The following is a 19,289-nucleotide window of genomic DNA, read 5'->3' on the forward strand; positions in this document are numbered from 1 at the left end:
GGGGGCGTGTTTGCTGGGTTTCCATTCTTCTTTATTTGTTGAAAGAATCAGAGTTGTTCCCCAAATATATTATTTTGACTGGGCAGATGGAAGTTAGTGGTTACAAAGCGAAAATTCTACATTTTTCAAAAAGTCATCACTTTTCTTATCAAAGACTCACAAAACTGTGTTGATGGGAAAGTTACCCGGCAGGGCAGCTCCTGCCGCACGGCGCGCGAGGCTCTTCAGCAGGCCATCCTGAGCATGCAAGCTGAGGCCCATCAAGTCTCAACGGACTCCCAGCCCGGCCCTGGGCGCCGTTCACAGACAGTGAGACACACAGGGCCTCGACCCTCGTGGGGCCTTCCCTGGGGGCTCAGAAGGTAAAGACGCTGCCTGCAGTGCAGAAGACCTGGGTTCGATCCCTGGGTCAGGAAGATCCCAGGAGGAGGAAATGGCCACCCAATCCAGTAATCTTACCTGGGGAATCCATGGACAGAGGAGGCTGGCGGGTTACAGTCCATGGGGTCGCAAAGAGTCGGACACGACTGAGTGACTTTCACTTTCACCCTCTTGGAGTTTGCGATTTAAATCAATACCTACCCACTGAAATGTTGTGAAGTAATTAGCCTCCAACTAATAAAAAAATTAAAAAAAAAAAAAAAAAAAAAAAAAAAAAAAAAAAAAAAAAAAAAAAAATAAATCAATACCTACCCCACCCTGTAAAGGTGCACAGAAGGGTGGTTTCAACAGCACGAAGACAAGCAACCGGCCCTAGAGCTCCTTAGTCCACATGGGGCCATGGCTGTCCCACTAACAAGGTCCCGGGCTACTCATGACTGTTCTGTTGTCCCCTCAATGAAACAAACAAAACAGCTGCAAGCATTCTTCAGATACATTCCCTCCTCGGGGAGGAAAGGTGGGCGATAACCTTGCTGAAACAGACACAGTCTACCTTATGTCTCTTCCTCCTATTCTTAGACTCCTAAACAAAGAGGCGAGCTTGTGTGAGAGAAGAGTCCCATGGGAAGGAAGTTCAGTTACAGTCCAAGAAGCTAGGAGCCACTTTACAGCAGAGCTGAGCTCACAGGAGCGCCAGGCACCGGGAACTCGCGAGCGGACTTCGTCCCGAGGGTGGGAGACGCAGGGTCGGACGAGACCTCGAGAGAGACTGAAGAGAAGAAAGTGGTTCTAGTGAGTAAGTCTGGAGGGGGATGTTTCAGCAGAAGGACACAGAAACCTACGAAGCAGTGCATCTGGTTTTCAGAGAAACGCTGGAAGACTTGGCACAAAACTGAAAAAAAAAAAAGATGTCCAATCCTTAAAAAGATGGATATGCCCAGGGTTATTCTAAGTGTGTCAGTTTGCTGGGACCACCCCAGTTTACCCTGACGTCCCAGAGTAATAGTTCCTAATACCTTCTGCTCATTCTCACAAGTACCCCAGCTTGGACAACAACTTTTATGGTCTTCCTAGATATGAAAGAACGGTGACCTAACAGGTTCATGCGAACAGTGAAACAGAAGAACACAATTTTAGAAAATTCTAGACAGTGCAGTATATCTAACAAGTAAGCCAGCCTTCCCCTCCTGTACTTACATAGAGCATTCTGGGTTGGGAGCTGCGGTCTGACCATGAAGAGCGGGGCTCACACACAGAAGGAGAAGGCGTGACGCGTGGCCCCCGGCAGGTGCTCAGGACGGCAGCAGACAGAATGGTCTTTGGAAGAAGACAGCCAGAGCCATCTCCCCAGGGTCTCGAATGAACGGTTCTTCAGCCACAGGACACGCCACTGAAGGCTGGCCTAAGAGTTCTCGGTGATTTGGGGAGTGAAACAGGTGTGTGCAGGAGGGGAGAGGAACTGTTAGAAAAGGTTCGAGGGGTCTCGAATGAACGGTTCTTCAGCCACAGGACACGCCACTGAAGGCTGGCCTAAGAGTTCTCGGTGATTTTGGGAGTGAAACAGGTGTGTGCAGGAGGGGAGAGGAACTGTTAGAAAAGGTTCGAGGGAGACACACCCTCACAGCACGCGCGTGCACGCACATGTGTGCACGCACACACGCGAGCAAAGAGGAGCCGGCGCCCGCAGGAGGAGCCGGCTCAGGCAGAGGCCGCTTGGGTCTCGGGCACCTCTGTCCTGCCGTGGGGGACAAGTGATACCGAGGGCGGCTCTCACCCCACCTGGCGGCCTCTGGAGCCTCTCTGTGGCCGGGGGCACGCTCTGAGGAGAGCAGGGCGGCAGGGGATGACAAGGTCAGTCAGCATCTCCGACTCAGGGACGTGAATCTGAGCAAACTCTGGGAGACAGTGGCGGGCAGGGGAGCAGGCGTGCTGCAGTCCACGGGGCGGACCGCGCGGCGGGACAGAAACAGCAGCGCTCCGATGGGGACGCTCCAAAACCAAAAGCCCATGAACACGCGGCCCACCGCGGCCAAGCCGGGCTCCTGAGCCTGTGAACACGCGACCCGCCAGGGCCAAGCCGGGCTCCCAGTGGCTGCCCCCACCTCCGCCCTGCGGCGCGGTCCAAGAGCCACGGGGATGGAAGGAAGGGAAGTCGAGGTACAATCTTAGGAAATCTACATACTTCTCTGGACAGCACTGCCCAGAATGAGAGGCTCTCTGAACCACTGAACACCTTAAACCAAAACCCAGTCAAACCCTGACATCAGCAGAGCTCTAATTCTCTTTTTGGGGGGCCGAGAAGGGAGGGTGGGGTTTGCACAGAATGACAATTTTCAGCGAAGGAAAACCCACCACGGACTGACACCTGCTTTCTCCCCTCTCCTCCCAGTGGAGCGCAGTCTTCACCAACAGCTCTTCAGGCAAAAGCCTCGGCAGGTTCAGAGATGAGCGTGACCGGGGGGAGAAACGCGTGTGCGTGTATGGGACAGTGCAGGTATGCGTGCGGCTTGTGAACGGGGGTGCTCCGGGCAGAGTGGGGGCTCAAAGGGCTGCAGGGAGTGACAGCGCAGCTCTGACCCCGGATGCTGGGAACACACACGCACACTGGCACAGGACCCGGGAAGGGTGAGGACAAGGACACAGGGACGTCTCCGGGCCCCTTCCTCTCCAGCCCCCACACAGACACAAAGGAAAGCGGGATTCAACCACAGCAAGGCCGCCAGGACAGTCCCACTTCAAAATTCACAGGAAGGTTCCAAAACGGGAAACGCTCTCGTAGCTCACGCCAGCTTAGGGCAGCCCTTCCTCGCCAGGTCCTGACCTTCGACAGGGACCAGGTACGAAAGAGTTCAACTGCAGCCCTTTTCCAGGACGGAGCTGCCTGCCGACCAGGGCGCGCCACGTCCACGCGTTTTAAACAGTCAAACCCAGCATCTCTGAGCCGCGTGACACCACGTGCGATGCTCAGAGCTGGCACAGCCGCAGCCTGTCATTCTTAAAACGCGAAGAGAATATTTCAGCGCCTTTTCTGTGATCACAGAGAATGCAATTAATACCCAGGCTGCCTTGGTATGTAGACGAAACCTTCTGCACACTTTTGTGGGACTGCTGTCTAGGGCAGCTCAGCCAATCTTTTCATTCCAACAGAATCCGTGCCAGGCTCCTCAGCGCTGGGCACAGGAGACAAGGTGGGGGGTGGCTGGGCCCCCATGGGTGCCTGGGCTCCGGAGTGATGCTCGACCAAATTCAAAGCTACCTCGGGATCGGAGGGCTTTTGTGTCCCATACCTACTAAAAGCAATTAGAATACCGTCTTTGAAAACGAAAGGCAGTTAAATTCTTACAGTGCTTGTCTAAGGCCCAGAAACTTTTTAAACTCACAGGAAGTAGAGGGTAGAGAAGATAGTGGTAGACAGAGAACAGGAGTGATTTATTAAAGCTTGTGATCCACGTGGGAAAACGGCTACCTGAGACTCTCAAGATATGAGAGGAGAAATAATTATAAATCACAGAAAGTCCGGGGAGGAGGAGAACAGAGAGCGCCAAGACAATCACGTGTGCGTGTTTTCAGCTGTTACACTGCAACACCCGTGTGCTGGCTGCAGCCGCAAGGCAACCCGGACCCCACCTCTGCCTCCTCTGGGGCTGCACCAACGGTCCAGGCCAGCTAGCGTACTGACACTTGCCATGGGTCTCAGGGCCCCCAAGCAGATGAGACGAAAGGAAGAACAGCAGTAAAAGCCAAAAGCCTACGCTCTCATGGATTCCTTATTAATACTCTCCCAGCTCACTCTCTGGCCTTCAAAGCTCAGAGAATCACAAAATCTTAGACGGACCCTCTAACCTAACTCCCTGGTTTGCAGATGAAGTAACTGAAGCTCAGAGAAGAGTATGACTCGCCCAAAGAGCAGGCTGCAGAGGACCTGGGGGATACAGCCAAGATCCTCGGCTCTCGGGGCCCTGAACACCGCGCTAACCTCACTGCCACCCCTCCTCCCGGCCGCGGCCCTGACAGCCCCTCTCTCCTTCCCCGGAAGCTGCCTTTCCATCCTCCGTCCGCAGTGAGTGTGTGACACTGTGAAGGAATGAAAAGGGGGCACGTGGCCGTGTGTGCAGCCCCGGCGGCTTCCCAGCGGCGCAGCGGTAAGGAAGCTGCCCGCCACTGCAGGAGAGCGGGAGACGTGTGCGCAGTCCCCGCGGGGGGAGATGGAAACCCACCCCGGTATTACTGCCTGGAGAACCCGTGGACAGAGCAGCCTGGTGGGCTCCAATCCACGGGGTCACAGAGAGTCAGACGCAACTCAGCGACTGAGCAGGACCACCGCACTGACCCGCTCCAGGCAGAGAGCCCCGAAAATCCTCGTCACCCCGAGACGGGCGAGAGGAGCGGGGGTGATGGTTCGGGGCCTCTCCCCAGTTCCCGACCCTCGGAATCTCCAGTGAGGAGTGTCTTTTGTGTGCTGACGAGATGCCTGGGGGCTGGGGGTCCCTTCAGGATGGAGGCTGGTCAACCAGGAAGGCCAAGGCATGATTAGGGGGTTGGGACCCCAGACCTCCCGGGGAGAGGGGAGGAAGTGGAGATGGAGTTGGTCACCAAGGGCCAGACATGGATGATTAATCCATCATGTCTACACAGTGAAGTGGCCGCAAAGCCCCCTCCCCCATGACAGGGTTCTGAGAGTTTCCAGGTTGGCGAGGATTCTGGGTACCAGCAGGTGGCACAGGCAGAGGGCATGGGGGTCCACGCCCCGCCTCCACACCCTGCTCCCCACGCGGCCCTTCCAAGCTGCACCCGTTATAACAAACCAGCGACAGCGACAGAAGCACGTCCCCGAGTCCCGTGAGCCGTCCTAACAAGTCAGCAAGCACGAGGAAGGGGCTCCAACAGCCCTTCAGTGGCCCAGGCTTCCAACCGGGGTCGACAGTGGGGGCAGTCCTGACGGGCCGAGTCCTTAACGTGCGGGGGAACTGACTCGAACTCCAGGGAGTCAGTGTCCGAACCGAGCTGAAGTGAAGGACACCCAGCTGACGTCCAGTAATTTGGAGAACTGCTTGTTGGTGTCAGGAAAACCCCGCTCATTTGCCGTCAGAAGTGTTGGGAGTAAAGCAACTCGCATGTGAATTCCTGCATCTCAGCCCTTGCCTCTTTGGCCCAGGGTCCTGCTCTGTCCCCCACCCCACGGACATCTGTCCCTCCATGCCATGAATGACCCCACTCAATCTCAGACCTTCCTGACAGGTGAGACGCACCGACTCTGCTTCTCGCACCAGGAGTTGGACACAACGGCAGCTGACTTCCAGCAGAAGGAAAGGCCCCCTGTCCGGACAACGCGGCCTGACCCGCCCCTGCCCTTGACCTGATGGATACAGACATTCTACATGAGTTAATTCTTTCCCCTGAACACCAGCTACGATCTCTGATTAAAGCATCATGCTGGGCTATAGGACATGGCTGAGTCCATTTACAGACACAGACTTAGTTACTTTAAATAGGACCTCGTTCGACTATCTTGATATGGCAGATATTTCCACAGGTAATTTTCAGGTTATTTCTTACAGGCAGTGGAATATAAGTCAAAAGTCTGAAATTATACTTGTGAGTGAAATTATCCTTGAAAAATATTCAACTATAAAAAAAGTGTGGCCAGGCCTTACCTACCTTGAGGACCAAGAACAGGGTCAACCAGCATCTGGCTTTGACCTACTTGGTGAAGTTACACAACATGACACCAAACTGTCTACACTGCACCCCATCTGAGAAAAAGGAGAGGTCTTTCTGCCCTCCTCTGTAATAACACCCAAATACAGAATCAAAAGAGGGCCACGCTAGGTAATAAATGGTTAGCAGTCTAGACCCACGCATCCAATAAAAATAAAGTGTGGGCCCTGTATGTCATCTTCAATTTACTAGTAGCCACACTGAATATATTTATTCCAACCAATATATCCAAAATATTATCAACACACAATTAACAGAAAAATGACTAATGAATAGCTTGCATTCATCTTTTCATACTAAGTCTTTGAAACCTAGTGTGTATTTTACAGTCCAGTTGCATCGATCCCTGGGTTGGGACAATCCCCTGGAGAAGGGAATGGCTGTCCCCTCCAGTACTCTGGCCTGGAGAATTCCATGGACTATACAGTCCATGGGGTCGCAAAGAGTCGGACACGACTGAGCGACTTTCACTTTCACCTCGCTCACATGGCCCGGAGCCATGGTGCCTGGGCCCACGCTGGGCTGTGCGGGGACAGATTTCAGACTCAGGTCCACGCTGTGATGGCGTACGCGAGCCTCTGATCGGTGCTGAGCACACTGCCTCGCGGGGAGTCGACGTGTGGGGTGCCAAGGGCTGAGAGGTGGACTGGGATGAGAGGGGCAGGAAAGGGCTTGAAAAGCCTGAGCAGACTCCCGGGGAGAGCGGCGGTCGGGGTGCCTGGCGTGCTGCAGGCCGCGGGGTCGCAAAGAGTCGGCCACAACTTAGCAACTGAACAACAACAACAGAAGCCCTCGGCCCGTGCCGAACTGTGCTGCTCTCACAACGCGGAAGCCCTGGTCTCAGGAGCCAGAAGGGACGCCGCTGCTCAGGAGGAAAGGCCGGCCAGGTCTCCACGGCGCTCCGAGCCCTTCCTCCAAGGCATCCTGAACCGGCCACACTGCGGGCCTGGCCTCTGAAGCTCCGGTGCGACGCGCCCAGGAGAGGCTGAAAACAGACGAGCACTTAGCCCGGGTCCTGCATCCCTGCGAAACCATTTGCATTCTGTTGAGCAGATTTGCGTAAGGTTGGAGCCAAGGGGACTTGGCTGGTCTCCAGGCTGCGCCCTCCCTCTGGGCTGCGATGGCCACTGTTGTTGGTCCCCAGTTACGAGGGTGGGAGAGCAAGAGAGACTCTCCCAATCAGAATCAGCATTGAAACGGAACCCTCCCACACTGACATGAAAATCGAGGTCCTCCAGGGTCAATGTGAAGGAGTTCTGAGATGCGATCTGACCGCCACCTCCTTGGTTATGACAAGGGTTTACTTTGCACAACTCTGACCTGTGGCTGTGTTTACAGCCCCGCGCGGGGCTGCGCCGATCCAGGCAGCCACACGGGCACCTGAACGCCGTGAGGCTCAGACTCCGCCACGTGGGCCCCCAGGGAAACCAAACTCACCCCCCTTCCTTCCAGAAAACCACAGGCGGACGCCCTGGGGGCAACGCTGACCCCAGCGGCCCCTCCGAACGGCAGCCCCGTGTGCAGAGCACGCCTGAGGTAAAGGGGGGCTCGGGGAGCACACCCCGCTCCCCGTCTCTTCCTCCAGGATGCAGGGGTCCGACTGCAGATGGCGAGTGAACAACCTAAGTGACACCGCCGGGCAGGCAAGTGTCACGGGGAAAACACGCAGAAAACCGTTCAATACTATTTAACATTTTTGTTATTTTATTTCAGCTGCCTATCTCTTTCTAGGACGATTTCCCAGAGAAATTCCATTTTCATTACAAAAGCGGTTTCTCATGCCAGGGAAAAGACTGTGACGCTGTGATTATTGCACTGTTGTTTCTACTAAGGTCATCTCAGATGGTGCATCTACAGGAGACAAATGGTTTCCTAAACAGGCTTCTCCGCATCCTGCTGCGGGTTAGGTTTGCCCCGAGTCATCTCTTCTGGGGCCTCGAGAAAAGCCGCTTTCAGGAGACTGTGGAAGGAGGGGAGAGGTCATGAACAGTGCCTAACCCCGGCTCACCGACGGCCAGAAGAAACAGACACGTTCATGCGGACAGAGCATCAGGAAACGTCCGGTACGGAGCGGGCACCTAGGATTCTCTGCTTTATCACGAGCACAGCTGGGCGCCGCATGAGGCCTGCAGGACCGCTCAGAGGTCCCCACGGGCAACTGTCTGTGCCACCAGCGAGACGGCTGGCATGTACCAGGCACCCACTCTGTGCTGGCCCCGGAGTGTTCAGTGATGGTCAAATGGCATCCAAAGTCCTCAACTCCGACGAATCTCGCTGACTCTACCTTTTTCGGGGGGGACGCTGCATGCATGGCAGGTAGGATCTTAGTCCCCCAGCCAGAGGCCAAATCTGCAGCGGAGTGTGGAGTCTGAAGCCCTGGACCGCCAGGAAGTCTCTGATTCTGCCTTTGAAATGACTACTATGGTTGTCCCATCTCAGTGGGAAGAGGTGGCAGGCGTGCAGGCACGCGTGTCCAGCTGCACCCCAAGGAGGACCCCCGCCCACCGCCCCATCCCGCTCCACGCTGCCCTCCCCAACACACACACACACCCTCCACCATCCTGCTAGAAACCTTCACCAGATCTCCACTGCATGAAAAATCAAATCTGAATTCCCTACAGAGACATTCAGGGCCTTGATGAGTCAGCCTCACTGTGCCCTCAGCTTCAGCTCCTTCCTTCACCCCACAACCCCCACATTCCAGTCAGGCTGACCTCTGTACCCCTGTCAAGCTTGTCAGACCCTTCTCATACTCTCTTAACGCGTCATGGTAGCCTTTCCCATTGTCCATGGGACAAGCTCCTACTCATCATTCAAGATCCAGGCCAAACGGCTCATCCTCTGAGAAGCCACCTTAACTTTCTCAGGAAAAACTACAGGACTCTCACATGTATTTGTGTGTCTGTATTCCCTGGAGATTGCCCTCCATGAGGCCAGAGACCACGTCCAGACCCCTAGCAGGCACAGAGAATGTGAAATGAACAAAGGGCCACATTTCGTTGTAGGATGGTTTCAGATTGAGGCTTCCCAGGTGGTGCTGGTGGTAAAGAATCCACCAGCCAATGCAGGAGACTCAAGAGACACGAGTTCAATCTCTGGGCAGGGAAGATCCCCTGGAGAAGGAAACGGCAACCCACTCCAGTATTCTTGTCTGGAAAATCCCATGGACAGAGGAGCCTGGCGGGCTGCAGTCCACAGGGTCACAAAGATTCAGACACGCACACATTTCAGACTGAAGTCAGGAGTCAGATGCTCAGAGTTCAGGCATTGACTATAAAGTAGCTCCTCACACGAGCTACTCTGTGTCACGTGGCTATTCTAAACATGCCAGCAATGTGATGTGTGCACAGAGAGGAAAATTAAGATGGAGCGAGACAGCAAAAACTCCCACAGAAGTTACAACAGTCATATCCACTTGGGTCAAGTTCCCACCAATTCTCCACTCAGAAAAACGAGGTAGGAGAAGAAAAGGAATACAGCAGGTAAATAAAAGTCATTTAAGGTCTTTTGGTCTTTTTAAAAAAAAATTTTAAAAACTATTTAAACACTATTACTGCTTTCCTTCCTCTCTTTCACTCTCTGGAATAAATAATTTCACTTAAGTGGATTTTTCAAGATGACTGAAGCCTAAACTTGAAAAAAAAGAAAAGACAATTCAGAATGGAGATACTTCTGAAACTTATTACCCACTTTCCCTGAACTCTTCAACTCTTCCTATGGAAACGAAGCCTGAGTTGATGAGTCAGCAGCATCCTCAGGAGTAAGGAAGACCGCCCCGCTCACACCCCACTGATAACCTCAGGGGCGTCCGAGATCTTCATTACCGCCTGCCCCACACAGAGGAGCCTCACACGGCCGTGCTCTTTAGTCCCTGGGCTAATCTTAATAGCATTTTTATCTTGTTCCTTGCAATCAGACTCTTAGAAATAATATTTCAATAATTTGCTGGCCTCCTCTGCCAACTCAGTGCTAATTAACTATATTCACGGTTTCTACTGGCTGGGGAAAAATGATAACCAACCTTGAGAGAAGATGTATTTTTTTTTTAATTGGGTGGAAAATTATTCAACCTTAAAAACAAATGAAATTCCCACCCATGCTGCAACATGGATGAACCTTGAAAACATTACATTAAGCACAGTAAACCAGACAGGAAAGGACAAGTGTTGTGTGATTCCACTCACTGAGGTCCCTGCGGCCGTCAAGTGCAGAGACAGAACCGAAGGTGGGGGCTCCCTGCACCCAGCGGGAGGAGGGCCTTCAGGGAGTCAAAAAGCTCTGGGCATGGATGATGGTACAGCTCGAAACTGGTTTTACTGTAATAATGGTTATGATTTATATAGTGCTAACTGTGTATTAGGTACTACTCTAGGGGCTTCGCAAGTATTTTCACTTGTCAATTATCAGACAGCCCCTAGAGGTAAATACTATTTATATCTCCCTAGCCCACCAAGCTCCTCCCTCCATGGAATTCTCCAGGCAAGAAAACTGGAGTGGGTTGCCATTCCTTTCTCCAGGGGATCTTCCCCATGCAGGAATCGAACTCAGGTCTCCTGTGCTTCGGGCAGATTCTTCACCGTCTGAGCCACCAGGGAAGCCCCGGATGACGGTGTGAACGTGCTTATTAGAGCACTGAGCCGTGCACAGAAATGACTAAAATGGTGCATTTTAGTTACGTGTGGTTTATCACTAGATACACACACATATGTACAGATACATAATATATGTATGTATGTATGTATTTTAAAGCAAACCTCTTAAGAATGATGGCCACACTTTTATGAGTGAAGGGTGTGACCTTTAATTTGGCACGTGAACTTCATGACATCCCTCCGCAAGGCAGGGGTTGAAATTACTTCCTCGTTCCTAGTTGGCCTGAGGGTCATCTGAACCACCCAAACAGTGGTCTCTGCAGGCGTGAATGGTGTCTATAGTCCCAAAGGCCTTTCGCTCACAAGTGACAATACTGGTGACAAAGGGCTGCTCTCCCAGTCCACGGGGACACTGTGGATAACCCCAGGGGGAACCCGGGCAGAGCAGGCCAGGAAGCCCGTCTTGGACACAGACTCCAAACCCTCCTCTCGTCCTGAGGTCCAGCCAGACAGCCCCGGGTCACATACGTGGTCCTGAAGACAACAAAGATCCCAAATATCCGAAGTCACTGGGACGTTTGAGGATTTGTAAAAGAACACAGAGGCAGCCTTTTAAGTATCATACTGTTGGGTTATAGCTTATAAAAGGAAACATTTTAGGTTATATTGGAACAATATTTTGAAAGCAGTCTGGCCCACAAAAGAGAGACGGTGTATCTGGTAGTGTGTTCAGTCTGGCAAACACAGAACCCAAGGCTTAGAGGGTCTAACATTGAGCTCTATCTTGCTTAATGAAAGGTTACTATTGTCCCTCTGCCTGAATAATAATTCGCCTTCCTTTTTTCATGATATTATGAAATATCATGAAGGTCTACTCTAAAAGTTATAATGTGCTGTGCCTGGGAGAAATGTTTGAAATTTTTAAATTCATATATGCTTTATTAAGCAAACCTCTTAAAACAGTTCTTTTTTTCCCTCTTGAATTTGAGTTATTTCACTCTGCACAGGACCATAAAATTAAATATTCCATTTCTATGTGTTTAATAACATCAACAGATATAACAACAATGAGATTGCGGGGTGGGGGTTGAGTTTCATAAGGAGTGTAGTAAGAGTTTCCTATCTTGTCAGAATTTGGTGTTTTAGTTTCTTTTAAGAAAATAGTTTCCTGGCCCATGCGGCCACTCCCTGAGCGGAGATCAACACAGCATCCTGTTCAAATGTTATGGTGGAAACACTGCCTGTCCTGGGCCAAATGTATCCAAATCACACGGAGGAGGACGGAAAGAACTCGCTCTGGATGCACCACTGTTGCTGAAGGTGGGTTTGTTTATGAGTAGAATAAAATTTACAGCTAAATATAAAAACAGATACATCGTCATCTTGTAAAGGGTAGTAACATGCCATTCCAACTCTGGACTCTTGGAAAAAAACATGAAGGTCATGCCTAAAATAAGAACAGTGAAGGCCCAAGGATCAAACCAGGGGTAAAACCGCAGACTTGTCCCTGTTTTGATGAAGGCATTAGGCAGGTTACAATTGGACAGTGAGATCATTTCTCTTGTACCAGGAAAGCACTGTGGGTTTGTTATTCCAACACACACACACACACACACACACACACACACACACACACACACCACGCTGACCCCGGGGAGGGTTTCTGAATCAGGTGTCTGGTCTGGGTATGAAACAGTGATTATTACTACGTATCTTTCAAAGGCTATTTATACAGACTATTGGAGCCAAAGAGGAGAGAGACAGAAGAAACACTCTGTTGCTCTGTGTGTGCTGCTCTCTCTCTTTTAACTTTAAAAGTCCATAGAGTGAAAGATTTCACCTCCTAGTTACTAAAATAAAGACGGCTAACTGACTTCCTAAAAAGATGCAAAAGAAACCAAAAGGTCACAGGCATCAAACTGTTATTTTTCATGGATTTCTGTTTTTAGATTTTAAAAAATTTCTTGATGTTTCAGAGGCTATCAATGACCACTTGGATGGCCTAAAAAAGGATCTGGTTTTGCCTCTTACTAGGCAGTGACTTAATTTTGCAGAACCTCTGTTTCCTCATCCATAATTCCACTTCCTACCCTCATGGGGGAGGTTACTGGGGTTAAATAATCTTCTATCCATAAAAGTGTTAAACTCAGAGTCTGGCACATGTTGAGGTCCAATTAGTATTAGTTTCCTTCCTTCCTCCTGACTCTCAGTGACTGAGGCCAATGACCAATGTGAAGGGAATGGAACTGGGGGGTGTGGCAGGATCAGCAGTGGTAACGGGAAAGGCTCCAAACGCTGAGCCAAAGCCAGTAGGTCCAGGGTTTCCCTGGTGGTCCAGTGGTTAGGGACCCACTTTCCAATGAAGGGGGCATGGGTCTGAGTCCTGGTTGGGAAACTGAGATCCCACATGCCATGTAACATGGCCAAAAAATAAAAATAAATTTAAAAGATAACAAGTCTTCTTTAATCCTGTATTATTGATCATGGCAACCTATTTTAAATTCATATGCAGGCTGTATTATACATATATATATACATGTATATTCACTTTAAGATAGAACACCATGTTCTGAGCTGTTAATTTTTTAAAAGTCATTCAGGATAAAGAAGATGTGGTACATATATAAATGGAATATTACTCAGCCATTAAAAATAACGAAAACATGACATTTGCCACAACATGGATGGACCTAGAAATTGTCATACTGAGTAAAGTCAGTCAGACAGAGAAGGAGAACTAGCATAGACATCCCCTATGTGCAGAATATAAAAAGGAATATATAAGTGAACTTGTTTACAACGCAGAAACAGGCTCACAGACATAGGGAATGAACTCATGGCTGCCAGGAGGGGAGGACGGATGGAAGGGATAATCAGGAGGCTGGGATGGACATGCTCACACGGCTGTACTTAAACTGGGTCACCAGCCAGGGCCTCCTCCAGAGCACAGGGCCCCTGCTCAGTGCTGTGCGGCGGCCTGGACGGGAGGGGTCTGGGGGAGAAGGGATGCATGTGCACGTATGGCTGAGTCCCTCTGCCGTCCGCCTGAAACTATCTCAACATTGTTAATCGGCTGTACTTCAACATAAAATTAAAAAATTTTAAAAATTGAGAAAGCACTCAACCACCTCTAGGTAAATCACAATACTACTGGGAAAACTCAGAAATGAATCCAAGACATTAAATTGCCCCATCGGCATTCCTGTACCTAATTCCCCTGCTTTTGCTTTGCTGTAGCCTCAATATTATACTGCTAACTACTTGCCCGTTTACTGTTCTGCCTTCCCCGTGATGTTGGATTCACAGAGGTATGAGAGACTGTCCCTGGCTGTCGTGATTTCTGTTACAGATCCGGCACGCTTACAATTATTCATTGAATGAACGAAGTCGAACTAAAGTATAATCCACATGCCCCTTAGGAACTGAGGAAATTCTACTGATCAAAGCACCACCATTGTTTCAGTTCAAAAAACCTTTCACTCACTAAATTTATGTTGGTTCCCTAAAGACAGGAGCCTGATCTTAAAAGTAAATAAAAACATAGATTGCTAGTTAGGTGCCAGCCAGCAGCAATCATTTACATTCATACAATCCACTTGCCCCCTGCTGAAAACGGCTGTCTTCCAGAACTCTCACATGGAGTTTTAGCAAATTCTCACATTCACCATATTACTGTCCCCTGAGAAGGTATCTCAAGGTCAAGTGCGCCCCGCTCAAGAGCGTCCTGTGGCAAACATGAGATGTCCCTCTGCCGTTAACACGAAACACATCTCAAAATAACCTGAAATGTTGAGATTACATTTTACTTTTCCTGAAAGTGCTTGAGCTAAAGAGCTGTAGCGGACACTATTTTCCAAAATTAGATGCACTCGTTTAGGTTTCCATTAAGGAATCCGGTGTCCTTACGAAAACAGACCCTGAGAAGCAGCGCAGAGAGACACATCCCCTGGACTCCGAGTCGCCCTGAGCTCCGCTTCTCTGGACTTACTGGCTCTCCTGTAGCTTTGGGAGTCCACGTTTTCTCTTCATGTGTGAGTAAACAAATAATAAAAAGGGTGTGGGAGGGAAAGGCAAAGAGAAGTGGGAACATAACCCCGCCTTGCCTAGAGTTTTGTGAAGATGAAATGGGCCAACAGATTCGAAATTCCTTTGGAAACTGAAATCCCCCATCAAGGCGAGAGACCACCATTGTAATTAATGTTTTCCCCTGGAGACCCAACTCTACAAAACCTGCCTTTCCTAACTGAATTTTCTTCAAATACACCTTTAGTAACTGATTGCTAATGAAGATTTACCGCATTCTAACAAAAACAGTCATGATTTTTGTGAATTCTAACAAAAAAAGTTTCAATATGGCAGTGTTAATTTAAGGGAATGGGAAACTTTAAAAAATACTTGTATATAACCAGAACATGGACCACATTCTTTTCAAAATGACTAGAGGAAAAAGACCGCTAGAACTGAAGAAGACATGAGCGATGCTTTGAAGCACTCAGTCAGTCCACATCTTCCTCCAGGTCTCTCCGCTCCAGTCCCGTGGTGGCTCCGAGCGAGCCCTCCCCTGTGGTCCCCGTGTCTGTCCTCGGCTCCCAGCGTCTGCAGGGCTGCTGAGCCCGCCCCGCCAGCTCTGAAGCACTGGCCCTGCCCACTGAGTGCAGTCAGGGCAATTGTTCTAGAATAAACCCCTGCACGGAGGTGCACTCCAGCCTCACCTCCTTCTCTGGCGGTGGGGCAGGGGGAGTCCTGGTTCCCTGACCAGGCATGGAACCCTCGGCCCCTGCCTGTGCTGGAGGCCCGGAGTCCCACCCTCACGCCCGCCTGAGCCCCTCCGTCCCGCCCCCCATGCGCCCTCCTGCCTCTGCCCTCTGTCCCCGGGCTCTGCCTGCTGGAGGCACTCTGCTCCCCAGCCCAGCCTCCGCAGCGCCTGCCCTGGGAGGACCTCCCCAACTCTGATAAACGCCCAATGGGGGTGCACGTCTCCACCCCAGCACCCCGCTGCGCTCCTGCAGTTGCCATCGAGTGAACGCTACCCCCTAGACTCCCGCTCCCACCTCTCCAAGCTGGCCTGCAGCGTGCAGTCAACTCAAAAAAAAAAAGCATTTCTTGCTCTGTCTGCTTCAACTGTAGGATCACACACACTCTTTTACCGGAAAGCACAGAGATGCAAGTAGGCTCATTCTAATACGCATGAGGACATCCTTTTCAACTTCATGGTGAGCCAAACAGGTAGAGACGTTTGAAGGAAGAGTCATGGGTCTCAACTTGTATTAAATTTCCCCAAAGTGTCCACATTTGCAAACCACTAATTTACTCATTGGCCATGCCCTTTCAATAGTCCCTACAAAAGGTATTTTCAAATTCCATTTGACATGTATTTTCATCAGTTAATTTTTAATTGAGCCAAATATTAAATGCTCACGTTAACCAGACAAAGTGTGTTGAGCTGCTGATTTGCAGTGACAGCTTGTGTTATTCTCACACACAGGCCAAGCATGAAATAGAAAACTAATAACCCCTTAAGTGTATTCTCCAAGTATCATTTATGGGAAAGAAAACTACATTCAAAGGAAACTTGTGCAATGGCTGTCATTTTCCCCCCAAGCCGCAAGCTGTTACAAAGCAGGGAAGCTCATTTTCCCACGGAGCCGGAGGAGCTCAGACCCCACTGTCACAGGCAGACTCATTAAGAGGGGATCTGGCAGCAGCTGAGGGGACAGACACTCTGGAGAACCGGCCAATTATCTGGGTGTCCTTTATCATCTGAAGTTTCTGAACTCGCCCACAGATAAGCCACTTGAAGAGGGCCTGGCAGTGGTGACATAAAGCACAGATGGCCTCGGAAGAAATGAGAGGCGAGAAGGGAAGATGGGGGGGAGCATTTGCTTGTGGTTTCATTCATGGGGACAGGTCTGTAAGCTGACACATCCCTCTTTTGAAAAGGCCCCTGGAGAAGTATGGTCAAGCTTCATTACAAGTAAACAAATCACACGCTCTTTCTCCAACAGATGACAAATGATGAGCAACGATGCTTTTGAGTCTGCTTCATGCCAAGGAACGAGGATTCTCAACATGCAAATTCCACCAGTTCTTAGAAACCACAGAGAGGCTGTGATGTTTGCTTCAACCAGAACAGAGAACCCAGCCCCAGGCTGCCAGGCCAGTGGGCTGCTCCCTGCCACCCTTGGGGGTCTTCCTGGTGGTCAGCGTCTGGGGAAATGAAATCTCGGGTTCTCTCTCCTCTGGGAACACAGCTGCACTGACTCCCACCTTTCCAGGGGCTGCTTGTTTTCAGGGAAGAAGAACTAAGGGACCACCTACCCTTGTGACTTTTATGCTATAGTTTTTTTTATAATTGAGCTACAACATTAATAAGAAAGGAAAAACCACTTTGTCCCCACCGTGAGAACCATGCAGGAGTCCTCTTTCTTTAATGGTAATATAATGGAAAATAATCTTAGACGTCAAGATTATCTGAATTGGGTCTGAGACATAAAACAGCAGAATTGAGAACAACTATGCATATGTATCGGAGAAGGCAATGGCACCCCACTCCAGTACTCTTGCCTGGAAAATCCCATGGACGGAGGAGCCTGGTAGGTTGCAGTCCATGGTGTCGCGAAGAGTCGGACATGACTGAGCAACTTCACTTTCACTTTTCACTTTTATGCATTGGAGAAGGAAATGGCAACCCACTCTAGGGTTCTTGCCTGGAGAATCCCAGGGACAGGGTCGCACAGAGTCGGACACGACTGAAGTGACTTAGCAGTAGCAGTGGCATGCATATGTATAGGGCTTCCCTGGTGGCTCAGATGATAAAGAATCCGCCTGCAGTGCAGGAGACCTGGTTTCAATTCCTGGGTCGGGAAGATTCCCTGGAGAAGGGCATGGCAATCCACTCCAGTGTTCTTGGCTGGAGACTCCCCAGCGACAGAGGAGCCTGGCACGCTACAGCTCACAGGGTCACAAAGAGTTGGACAGAACTGAGTGACTTACACATGCACATATGTGCAGACCGTGTGCATGTATTTTTTGTATAAGCAGATACAATTAGGCAACTGAAGGGCTAGTCTCTAATACTAGCATTAAGGACTTTTATGAAAGTTGAATATAAAGCAAAACCTAGATTTCTTTTCAGGTATGAATGACATACTTTTTCAATTCAATGATGGGTGAAATTAAAACCCTTAGGTATTTTTGTTCATTTGGTGCTACTAAACCTCAACAGATCAGTGGGACGGGACATTTGGAGCACATTCTTTGGTTGCTGTTCAGTCACTAAGTCGTGTCCGACTCCGTGACACCACAGACTGCAGCGCACAGGCTCCCCTGTCCTTCACCATCTCCCGGAGTTTGCTCGAGTTCATGTCCATCGAGTCAGTGATGCCATCCAACCATCCCATCCTCTGCCACCTCCTTCCCCTCCCGCCTTCAGTCTTTCCCAGAATCAGGGTCTTTCCCAATGAGTCGGCTCTTCTCATCAGATGGCCACAGAACTGGAGCTTCAGCGTCAGCACTATGGGAACACACACGTCCCTCTAAGGGGACATCATGGAGTGGGACACATGTACTCATGTAATAGGTGGGGACAGTAGTCACGAGGGCGAGTTTGATGTTTGAAGCACCTCTGTCTGACTTCCCTGGGGGTCCAGTGGATAAGAATCTGACGGCCAGGGCGGGGGACATCACTTCGATCCCTGGTCCAGGAAGATCCCAGAGGCCGCGGAGCAGCTGAGCCTGTGTGCCGACAACTACTGAGCTTGTGCTGCGGAGCCTGGGACCACAGAAAGGGGGGCCGCTGCCAGGAGATGCCCCAACACTGCCACAAAAAGCAGCCTGTCAGATGCCACTAGAGAACAGCCTGCACAAGGCAATACAGACCCAACAGGCCCAAAAATAAAATAAATAAAAATTATATTAAAAAACTGCCTCTGTCACAATCCATCTACTCAATCAACAGTCATTGTGTGCACCTATTATCTGCTATGCTGGGTGCAGCTTAAATGTGATAGGAGGACTATTTCTCTTCTTTTTTGGGGGGGGGAGGTGCTGTGGTGTGAGGCATGTGGGATCTTAGTTCCCCAACCAGGGACTGGATCCACGCGCCCTGCAGTGGAAGCTCAGAGTCTTAACCCCTGCACCGCCAGGCAAGTCCCAGGAATATTTATTAAGTGAGAAAGTGCCAGTGAAGGAGAACAGCTAGACTTTGTAAGACCCCCACAAAGGGAGGATGCTATCAGGATGCTGGAATCACACTCATCTGACTCAGAAGGAATTATCTTTTAAGTAGGCACACCAGTTATGGAGGGCCAAGCTCTGAGTAGTAAAACATGGAGGTGAACACCTCCATTCAATCACTAGACACCCACAGAGGACCCTGGGGGGAAGGTGGCATGGAAACAGCGATAATAAAAGAAGGCAGAACCAGCAGGGGAAGTCAGGACCATGTTGGGAAGTGAAGAAAGGAAACGGGGAATCGACGGGGGTTGGGAAAAGGCAGAGTGTACTCCAGCCTCAGAGTCTCTCTCGAGTCCAGATCCTTAAGACCAACTGCCATGGGCATCCCCACCTGGGCATCCGATTGGCGGGGAGTGGGGGGAT

At 50.4% G+C, this 19,289-nt stretch overlaps 1 protein-coding gene across 3 annotated transcripts in view; it reads right to left on the minus strand.

Moving 5' to 3' along the window:
- The window catches only part of BCL2 (BCL2 apoptosis regulator), a 191,702-nt gene that overhangs the window by 162,738 nt on the left and 9,675 nt on the right, over positions 1 to 19,289 (minus strand). The gene's annotated exons all lie outside the window — the stretch shown is intronic.

This window comes from Cervus elaphus, chromosome 27 (assembly GCF_910594005.1).
Source record: "Cervus elaphus chromosome 27, mCerEla1.1, whole genome shotgun sequence".
Lineage (NCBI taxonomy): Eukaryota > Metazoa > Chordata > Mammalia > Artiodactyla > Cervidae > Cervus > Cervus elaphus.